Source organism: Taudactylus pleione, unplaced genomic scaffold (assembly GCF_031769625.1).
Source record: "Taudactylus pleione unplaced genomic scaffold, aTauple2 ptg001990l, whole genome shotgun sequence".
Lineage (NCBI taxonomy): Eukaryota > Metazoa > Chordata > Amphibia > Anura > Myobatrachidae > Taudactylus > Taudactylus pleione.
In genome coordinates, this window is record NW_028286386.1 from 6,941,753 (window position 1) to 6,953,091 (window position 11,339).

Sequence of the window (11,339 nt, forward strand, 5' to 3'; positions counted from 1 at the left end):
GGAGTGCGCTGTTCTCACAGCAGGGTTTCACGGGCTACGCCCGTGTTAAACCCTGCTATTTACCTGGGTTGGATTGCTGGGTCACTCGACCCGGCGATCCAAACCTCTCCCCTTTTACACCAGGGAGCTGCCCGGGTTAACCCTGCAATAACCCGGGTTATAGCTCCGGTGTAAAAGGGGTATAAGAGTGCTTGATGTTATTGATAGGTGTCTACACGCAGCTGTTTATGGTTGCAAACCAAAAGTAAACACAAAAAACAGTAAACAGCGCTGTGTACCACCTATAGTCTACATAAAAAATAAACATGAAAAATAGAATGCAATACAAACATTGTGCCAGAAATAAAAAATATTAATGTTAAATAATAAATCATGAAAGATACTTGAATAAAAATACAAATTGAATAATTTGAAACAGACATCATTGGCCAATGTAATAAATGTACATATCAAAAAATGTGTCTAAAAACACTAAACATCAAAAAAGCCAATAAACACTGTAATAAATGATAGCTAGTGACATATAAATCTTTGTGGTAGGGTCTCGTGGCCCCAGAGAGATCTCGTCGCAAGCCCAATGGTCGCGATGGTCGTGACCATCGCGACCATCATCATGGCCGCTCGCTGTAGCTGTGGGTGGTCACCCACAGCTATGCAAGCGGCCAGGAGGCCGTTCTAAAAAAAAACAAAAACCCGGCCCTGATTCAGAGCGAGCGCTCTGTCAGAGCGACCGGGTCTGAATCAGGCCCAGAGTCTTTTTGAGACCAATTTATTTGTAATAGGACTATTTAGCCCAGTGCATATAAATAATTATCAGTGTATTGTTGTAATAATCCTGCCACACACTTTAAGAATATTTTCTCACCTACTTGCTTAAACATTATACAATATATGTAGCGTTATGTTGGTGTTATGATTTTATAATTTATATTCATTTTTAATTTGTTGTGACCTAGTGCACCATCTATATCTTTTGTTATTGCTAAATACTTGTACTATATAGTTGGTAGCACCTCCTTGGGGGGAAATTGACATCGAGTTAGATGTTATCTTAAGGAGAGGGTCATACACTGGTGCGGTTTTCTCCTTTTTGAACAAGATCAGCGATTTTCGTCAGAAAGGGGATCAGGCAGTAGATGTGTGGCTCGTATAACTTTAATTCAAATGGGGCTGTAGAAGCACAGATGGTGTAATGGTTAGCACTACTGCCTCACAGCACTGAGGTTGTGGATTTGATTTCAACTTTGGCCCTAACTGTGTGGAGTTTGTATATTCTCCTTGTGCTTACGTGGGTTTTGCTTCGGTTTCCTGCCACACTCCAAACATATACTGGTAGGTTAATTGGCTCCCAACAAAAATTAATTTTAGTGTGTGGGTTGGGTATGAAATACCGGCAGTTGGGATGCCTACTGTCAAAATGCCGACAGTGGCATCCCGACCGGTCGGGTAAGTATACTAACCCTTCTACCCCTAACCCTCCTTTCTTTCACCCTAACCCTCCCCACCCCGCACCCTAACCCTCCCCGTTAGTGCCTAAACCTAACCGTCCCACCTTAGTGCCTAAACCTAACCGCCCCCCCCAAAGCCTAACCCCACAGTGGTTCCTAAACTTAACCCTTCCCTCCCCCTCGCGGTTAACAGCTAAGACGCCCCGGTGTACCTTCGATCGGGATGGTGGCTGTCGAGATTTCGGCATCAGGTTTTAGATAGGCGTTGTGGGATTTCAACAATATTGTTGCGGAGTGGGCTGCTGGGTTTGAAGGGTGTCATAGAAACATAGAATTTGACGGCAGATAAGAACCACTTGGCCCATCTAGTCTGCCTCATTTTTCAACATATTGTTACCTCAACCCTTATTGATCCTTACTTCTTCTGAAGGATATCCTTATGTCTATCCCATGCATTTTTAAATTGCTCTACTGTCCTAGCCTCTACCACCTCTGATGGGAGGCTATTCCACTTGTCCACTACCCTTTCTGTGAAGTAATTTTTCCTCAAATTTCCCCTGAACCTACCACCCTCCAGTTGCAGAACATGTCCTCTTGTTCTGATACTTCTTTCTTTGAAGGTCTCCTTCCTTTACCTTGTTAAAACCCTTTATATATTTGAATGTTTCTATCATTTCCCCCCTTTCCCTTCTCTGCTCCAAACTATACATATTAAGATCTTTTGTTCTTTCCTGGTATGTTTTGTGGTGTAGACCTTGCACCATTTTAGTTGCCCTTCTTTGTACAGTCTCTAATGTATTAATATACTCCTGGAGATATGGCCTTCAGAACCGAACACAGTATTCGAGATGAGGACGTACCAATGACCTATACAGTGGTATTATCACTTCTTTCTTTCTTATACTGATTCCTCTCCCTATGCAACCAAGCATCTGACTTGCCTTCCTCATTGCTTTGTTGCAATGTTTGCTTGCCTTTAAGTCACCTTTAAGTTTTGCCTTCTAAAATATTAAAAACCCCTTTTGGAGGATGGACAATTCTAATAGCGTTAAGTGTAATCATGACAAATGTTCTGGAGCAGGTTAAAAGGTACTATGTCTCAGCAAATAGCTGCCGGAGCTGTACTTGAAGCTAGCATCCTCTGTACTTTTCAGCGCCACCACTCTCCCTACGCCCCTGTGTACAATGGTACGGCTTTGAGAGCCGGTGGCAGCACGGATGCTGCTGATGCGGCTAGGGAGCTGTTGGAGAGGCTGGAGAGCCGGTGGCAGCACGGAAGCTGCTGATGCGGCCAAGGAGCCGTTGGAAAGGGTGGAGAGCCGGTGGCAGCACGGATACTGCTGATGCGGCTAGGGAGCCGTTGGAGAGGCTGGAGAGCCGGTGGCAGCACGGAATTCGCTGATTCGGCTAAGGAGCCGTTGGAAAGGCTGGAGAGCCGGTGGCAGCACGGATGCTGCTGATGCGGCTAAGGAGCTGTTGAAAAGGCTGGAGAGCTGGTGGCAGCACGGACGCTGCTGATGCGGCTAAGGAGCAGTTGGAGAGGCTGGAGAGTCGATAGCAAGGTAATACCGCTGGAATATCCTTCCACGAGGTGATACAGAATGCTGACGTTGCGGCTGAGCTGAGAGGACCTACAGGAACGCTATAGTCGGCGAGGCGACAAAAGGTCAGCGTGTTCAAATAGGAAGACCAACCAATCATGCTGAGCTATGGATAACATGTGACTTCCTGAGGCGTTCAGATCACCTAGCAACTGAGGGAACCGGAACAACAGCGTCATGAGAAGGTAAACTGCTAGAGAGAGACAAGTCGTGACAGCGACTTGTAACAGCAGCATTAATAACATGCCATCATGGTATGCATTTGGCAATGTTTAAATTATCTTGTATACAGTAATGAATCAATACTACTGTTATGCATTCAGCTCTAATAACTTGTAGTTTGTTATAATATGCTAATATGATTTAATACATATATTTACAAACATAATCATCCTTTATAACACTGACTGCTAATGATCATTAGTCGCATGTTCAGAGTGACTGAAGACAACGTAGTGAGATTTTACAGATTGTCTAAAATGACAGCTTTTTTTCGGAATTGGTACTTATATAGACATTGTATGTGAATTGTGCTAGCGCTTTCTGTCATCTTATGGCTATACCGTTTCTCTCATTCTGCGCTAGCAGATTTATACCTGACCTCATACATATATTTATAGTGTCCACTCTAGCTCCGGCGGCAGGCAGGGCGCCGGAGCTAGAGAGGGCAACCTTGTGTGTGCGCCTTCGGTGCGTGCGCGCGCCCAAAAAGGGGGCGTGGTCATGAAAAGGGGGCGTGTCTATAAGACGCGTCCCCTTTTCGTCATACTTGGGGGCGTGCCCGGCGCTTACGGACATGCCGGGCAGCCCCCAAGCGCTGCCGAAAGGGAGAATAGATGCCGGGCGCATGCGCCCGGCGTCTATTCTCCGGCGGTGACCGGGTCACCGCATGTTTGTCCACCCGCGGGACACTGCGTCCCGCGGGTGAGAACGGCACCGCAGGCTGTGAGGGCAGGGCGCTTTTTGCCCTCCTCCTGGAGGGCAGGGTGCTTTTTGCCCTCCAGAAGGAGGGCAGGGCACCGCGCCCCGCTAAAACAGCCTAGCGGGAACGCTATATTTATATATATACTGTATAAGCAATACAATATTTGTGAGGTCTGTCACATACTGTTGTGTACTGCACTGTGCCATATTTAGGCAACAGGTTCCTGCAGTTTACCTAAGCATAGGACAGGACCAGTATATTGCTCCCTGTTAGTATTTATACATACTCATGGTTGTTTTTATTCAGTACCATATTGTTCGTAATTTTACCCTGCAGACATGTCTGACAAGGGCAATGAACACATTCCTGTACCCATGCCGCAATCTTGTAGATTATGTACTACAGTTTTCAGTGAGGAGGATGTGATTCGGGGTGGGTTTTGTGTGAGGTGTTATAACCCGCCTGGTTCCTCGAACCCCCCGACATCAGTACAGGAGCCACCGTGGGTGACTTTTTCGCATATGCTGGCCTCTATTGTTTTTCCTCCTATGGGGGTACCACAGCAGTTCATCCCTCCCTCACAAGCCTAAGAAACAGGCCTGGAGCACAAGACACCAGGCCTCCAAACAGGAGGATAAACCCGCAGCCTGATGGGGCGGGCCTCCCTCTGGGGGACCCCAAAGAGGAAGGCAGACTTCTTCAGTTCGCCCAGTGCTGGTGTCAAACCACCAAGGATGCTTGGGTAAGAGAAATGGTCTCTCAGGGGTACGCCCTCTCATTCCTTCGAAGGCCTCCCCACAGATTTTTCTGCACAGGCCCTCCTTCAGACAAAACCAAGGCCTTGCAGATCCAGAAAGCCATACAGTCCTTGCTGCAAGCAGGGGTAATTGTACCAGTTCCACTATCTCAACGAAGGACTGGTTATTATTCTATTCTCTTTCTGGTTCAGAAACCGAATGGGTTTCAATCGGCCTATCCTACCCTCAGGGTACCCAGGTTCAGGATGGAAACCTTACAATCCATCATACCGGCTATGGAACCTGGGTATTACATGGTATCACTGGACATTCAGGATGCATACCTACATGTTTCCATAACTCCTTCTCACCAGCGTTATCTGCGGTTTGCCATACTGCAACGACACCAGTTTTGGGCACTGCCCTTTGTCCTATCCACGGCGCCATGGGTATTTACCAAAATTATGGCTGTCATGGCAGCCCACCTGCGGAGTCAGGGTATCCAGCTACTACCATATCTGGGCGACCTCTTATTGGCAAGTTCTCCAGAAGTGCTTCACCACCACCTGCAACTGACAGTTGCTGGTCTACATGCGCACGGGTGGTTAATCAATTGGAAAAAGTCCTCCCTAATTCCCTCACAGAGAATGGTTCATTTGGGAGCCCTTCTGGATTCTCACCAGCAGAGAACCTTTCTAACTCCAGAGAAGATCTCAACGCTGCAGCTGCGAGTACGCAGATGTGTCCGCAGTGGCCGGGTGTCAGTCCACTCAGTGATGCAGGTTCTGGGATCCATCGTGTCCATATTTGACATGGTGGAATATGCTCAGTTCCATTCCAGGCCCCTACAGGGGCTGATCCTACAGGGGCTGATCCTCTCCAGTTGGAATGGATTACCCCACCAGATCAGGGCTCAGACGATGGTACTCTCTTAAGAGGTGCACTTGTCTCTGTCTTGGTGACTATTGACATCTCATCTAACCAGGGGTTGCCCCTTTTGGATCCCGGACTGGATACTCCTAACAACAGACACCAGTCTCCATGGGATCGGGCGCAGTGACTGGCCCACACTCCTTTCAGGGCCGATGGACAACTGTAGAGGCATCCCTGCCCATCAACATATTGGAACTTCAGGCTGTGTACAGGGCATTCTTCACGGAAAACCCGTGCAGGTTCAGTCTGACAACGCCACCACAGTGGCTTATGTCAACCATCAAGGAGGCACTCTAAGGGGCATATGCAATTACCCGCGGCACCTCTCAATATACGCGAGTAATTGGGGCTTGAAAGTCCCACGGCGCGGGGTTAAGCTATTCAATAAAATAGCTTTCTCCCCGCACCGTTAACTATGCTGTCGCGCGTGGGAACACACTGTTTCCGTGAGCAACGCGGAAACAGTGTGTAATACCCTCTCGCGCGAGGCCGAACAGGGCGGCCTCACGCTGATTTTACCTCGCACCTACAAGAGGTGCGAGGTAAAGTCAAACAGCGGGGAATCCCCGTCAATTGTATCCCGTCCAGCGTGCCAATTAGCCGCAGGGTAAACCCCGCGGCTAATTGAATATGCCCCTAAGTCGGGAAAGCAATGACAGAAGTGTCACGCATTCTGACATGGGCAGAATCTCATCTCCTGGCCATTTCGACAGTGGGCCTGATTCAGAACCGGACGCTCTTTAAGAGTGCTCGCTCTGAATCAGGGCGTCCCTGATTTTTTTAAAGACGGCCTCCTGGATGCTCGCATAGCTGTGTGTGACCACCCACAGCTTTAGCGAACGGCCAGGTGATGGTCGCGGCTTGCGACGAGACCCCAGTGAGCTTTCGGCTCTAATAGAGCCGGAAGCTCACCACTGACATCACTCGTGATGTCTGTGGGGCCGCCCCCAAATGGCAGGCGTTCCTTTGGGAATGCCTCCATTTGGCCAGCCACCCCCTCTGCCCGCCTCCAAAATGGGGCAAGCTGTCAATCACAATCGACAGCTGCCCCGCTTTGGTGCGAGACCCGTAGCAATGGAGCGCCCGTCGCTGGCCAGGTCTCGCGCACGCCGGAGCCGGCTCCGGCGTGCTCATATGTAGTGGGGGACCATCAACCCGCTTGCGAGCAATGTGTGCTCATGAGCAGGTCTGAATCAGGCCCAGTATTCGTTCCGGGAGTTCTCAATTGGGAAGTGGACTTCCTCAGCCATCACGAAGTGCATCCAGGGGAATGGTCTCACCAAAAGGTGTTTCAACTCCTAGTGGACAAATGGGGCCTCCCAGAGGTGGACCTCATGGCCTTCCGACACAATCACAAGTTACCAATGTATGGGTCAAGAACAAATAAGCCGAAGCAAGCCTGGTGGATGCTCTGTCAGTGAAATGGACTTTCCGGTTTGCGTACCTGTTTCCTCCAGTCTCCCTGCTTCCTCGGGTTCTTCGGAAGTTCAAGCAAGATGGAGGCACTGTCCTGCTGGTGGCTCCAGCTTGGCCCAGACATCATTGGTACACAGATCTTCGGAGTCTCTCCATCGACACTCCGTTTCTGCTGTCTCAACGTCCGGGCCTGTTGTCTCAGGGTCCTTGCCTTTACCAGGTCCTGGATCGTCTGTCTTTGACGGCGTGGTTCTTGAGACATCCCTCCTAAGGTCCAAGGGATTCAACACGATGCTTAGAGTGCGTAAACCTGCCTCCGCCAGGATCTACCACAGAGTGTGGCATACATATTTCCAGTTGTGTCGTAAAAGAGATTATGACCCTCAGGTGTTTCGAATTTCTAGAATATTGGCATTCCTTCAAGCTGGATTGGACCATGTCTCTGCACGGTCAATGTGGTTCCAACATAGAATTGCTCCGCTTCTGGATATCCACACCTTCCTCCAGGGTGTCCTCCAGATTCAGCCTCCCTTTGTCCCACCAGTGGCTCCTTGGGATTTGGCAGTAGTTCTTTGGGCCCTCCAGTGTCCTCCATTTGAACCACTAAATTCAGTGGAACTTAAGTGGTTAACAGCTAATATCCTTTTTCTTCTGGCTATTGCATCTGCCAGGAGGGTGTCAGAATTGGGAGCACTCTCCTGTCGTCCTCCTTTTCTGATATTTCACCAGGACAAGGCGGTGCTTCGTACTCGCCCTGAGTTCCTTTCTAAGGTTGTTTCTAGTTTCCATATTAATCAGGAAATTGCAGTACCGGCCTTTCTATCACCAGACCTCTCGGCAGGTGAGGCCTCATTGGATGTGGTCTGTGCCCTCAGGATTTATGTGGACCGTACCAGTTCTCTTCGGAAATCAGACTCCTTGTTTGTACTCTATGGATTTCACAAGAAGGGATGGCCAGCCAATAAACAAACATTGGCTAGATGGCTTCGTATGACTATCTCAGAAGCTTACACGCAGGCAGGCCTGCCTGTTCCGACTTCTGTTAAGGCTCATTCTACTGGGTCTGTGGGTCCCTCGTGGGCAGCTCGCCGTGGTGCCTCGGCTGTTCAGCTTTGTAAGGCGGCCACGTGGTCTTCTATCCAGACCTTTCTAAGGTTCTATGCATTTGATACCTTCGCCTCTCAGGATGCTTCCTTTGGGCGCCGGATTTTCCTCTCAGTGCAGGAGCGTCCCCACCCTTAAAAGGACTGCTTTGGGACATCCTCAAGGTCTCCCTGTGGAGCCTATGGACCCTGAAAAAGACAATGAGAGTTATGGTAAGAACTTACCTTTGTTAACTCTCTTTCTTCGAAGTCCATAGGGTCCACAGGGCACCCGCCCTGATGCACCTGGCTTCATATGGGCTATCGTACTGGATACCGGTTTCCCGTCTCCTTCTCTGTGAGTGTGATTCTTGAGTGTTCCAGTCTTCCTTCTCTCTTATCCTCCAATGGCACTCATCTCAGTTGTAGCAGTACACGTCCACTGTAACATGTGCTCATAGCATTCTTACCAACACTCCCGCATCCTGCGGGAGTCTCCCGTCTTACCCACCAGGCTCCTGCTGCCCCGCAAAGCCCTCCCAATCCCCCGGAATCCCTGAGCACCATATTAAATCCGGATCGCGCATGTGCAATCCCAGCGGCGACGGGGGCGGAGCTTGGCGCGACCATGCAAAATAGGTCGGCCATGTACCGTAGGTCCATGGGCAGTGCTGGCCGCCCAACCCAGCTGTGCCTGTGGGTGACCCAAGTAAGTGGCAGCAGTGTGTCTCCTGCGGCAGCGGATCCCCTCCCCTCTGCCTCCTGCATGTTTGGAGCCGCGGGTTGTGAAACATGCGGGCGGATCCCTTCCCGCGCCCGCTGCACGTTTGGAGCCGCAGGGAGTGAGACATGCGGGCAGATCACCATCCCTCTTCCCCCAGCACGTTTGGAGCCTGTGGAGTGAGACATGCGGGCAGATCCCTCCCCCTCTCAACCCTGCACGTTTGGAGCCTGGGGAGGGAGACATGGAGGAGGAGTGATGGGGGAGCTGGCCGGGTGCGGAGAGAAGATCTTGTCTGATGGGGAGATTCCTGTTCAGTGGCGGCTTGGTCCTGGAGCTCAGTGGAGTGGCTGGAGAAGGAGAAGTGCATGGTCCCAAGGTGAGTGTTTGTGATTCTACCCCAGCAGGCTCCATGGCACTGTCCTGTATATGTGTAGGGAGACACTAACCTGTATGTGTGTGTAGGGTGGCACTGACCCCTGTGTATGTGGGAGTGTGTGGAGTGAGGGGAGCTGGCACTAACCCCTATGTATGTGGGGTGAGGGGGACTGGCACTAACCCCTGTGTGTGGGGTGAGGGGGGCTGGCACTAACCCCTGTGTATGTATGTGTGTGTGGGGTGAGGGGGGCTGGCACTAACCCCTATGTATGTGGGGTGAGGGGGACTGACACTAACCCCTGTGTGGTGTGAGGGGGGCTGGCACTAACCCCTGTGTATGTATGTGTGTGGGGTGAAGGGGGCTGGCACTAACCTCTGTGTGGGGTGGGACTGGCACTGACCGCTGTGTATGTGTGTGGCGTGAGGGGTGCTGGCACTGACCCCTGTGTGTGTGTGAGGGGGGCTGGCACTAACCCCTGTGAGGGGGGGGGGAGGGGGACTGGCACTGACCCGTGTGTGTCCTGTGTGTGAGTAAGTGAAGGTTATGAAAAAAAAAAAAAAAACATTGTTAGAGGACTCCTTTTGGTTGAGGCAATGATCTCAGAAATTAGGGATAATTTGTGACCGCACATGCCACCCATACCCAAACCACCCTGCCACGTGCTGCACTTAGTAATTTCGTTTCCACCTGCCACTGCAGGACACCCCATTGAGTGACAATAGACACGCCCACAGGTGTAGCTAGACACACCCTTTGGGCGGAGCATGACCTGTCATGCCCTCTCGGTATGCTGTGTGAACTCTCATGCCATCTAGAATCTCCCTGAAACAAGTTTCCAAAAGTAGGCAAGTATGGCTCCTAGGTGCTGCTTTCACAATCTCCCTGAAATGCTTATTAAAAAGTATTCAAGTCTGGTTCAAACTGAGGAAAGGGTTGGAGGGTAGGAGCTTATGTACCTCAAGAAAAAAGTTAACCTATTAAGTGTTGGCTCCTCAACCCCCATTAACCCCATGGGCTAGAAGTGTCAACCAGATGAATGAAAAAGAAATACACATTAAAAAAAAAAAAAAAAAACGTCAGCCATAATACTATCTGTAAATTCATGTTCAGCTTAGAGGACCTAGGGCCTGATTCAGAGCCGGACGCTATTTGCGCTCGCTCGTTCAGAAAAAGGGGCTGGCTATTTAAATTGACCGTTCGCTCTTTGCGGTCTGTTGACGCCTCTATGTCTGAACGAGCGAACAAAACATGTGGTCGTGATTTTGTAAAAAACGCCCCCTGGCCGCTCGCATCATACGTCATCTCCGCTATTTATTAGATTAATCGAGTACATCGAAAGGCGCATGAACTGCTCGCTATTCTTGTGGTTGCATTTTCCTACCGCAATCATGCGAGCAGTTCTGGCTAAAAGACACCCAACTGACGTGGTCGATGACGCTGCTTTGTAAATTATGCACACCCTTAAAACGCCCGTTTTGACCTTTTGGCACGCCTGCGTTCAGATCTCCACTCCCCGTTTTCAAGCACCTTCCCCTGTTACCACCCACAAACGCCTCACTCTGTCACTCAAATTAGCAGGCATTCGCTATTTTGCGAGCACACGATTTTCGACCGCACTGACTGGTTCGCGGCTCTGAATGAGGTCCCTATTTCACTTATTACCCCTACTGTACAGCACTTGCAGGTGAATGGATCTGATCTACCACTTGAAGTGCAAGGGCCGTAAATCATGGATATATGTAGCTCACAATTCTGGCTCAATTTCTGCCCTTTCGCAGGCAACAAATTTAATATGACTTGCAAATGCCCATACATCCAACTGTAAAACAGGCCCAACGATTTTACTTCTTGTTTTACAATGAAATATTTATGCTCTGCAAGTATGTGGTTTGCTTCTGCATGTATCTGATATGTTATACTGATGTTTCAGAAACAAATTAGGAAGGAAGTCTGTCTCTGTTGACATAGTAAATTTCCTAATAAGAATAAACATGAGTTGTGTGTAAGAGGGTCTCAGTCCATTATAGAAGTCTGTTAACATGTGTAATGGACTGCATTGTTTGATTGCTGCAGTGTTCTTCAGGCTCCCATCCCTTA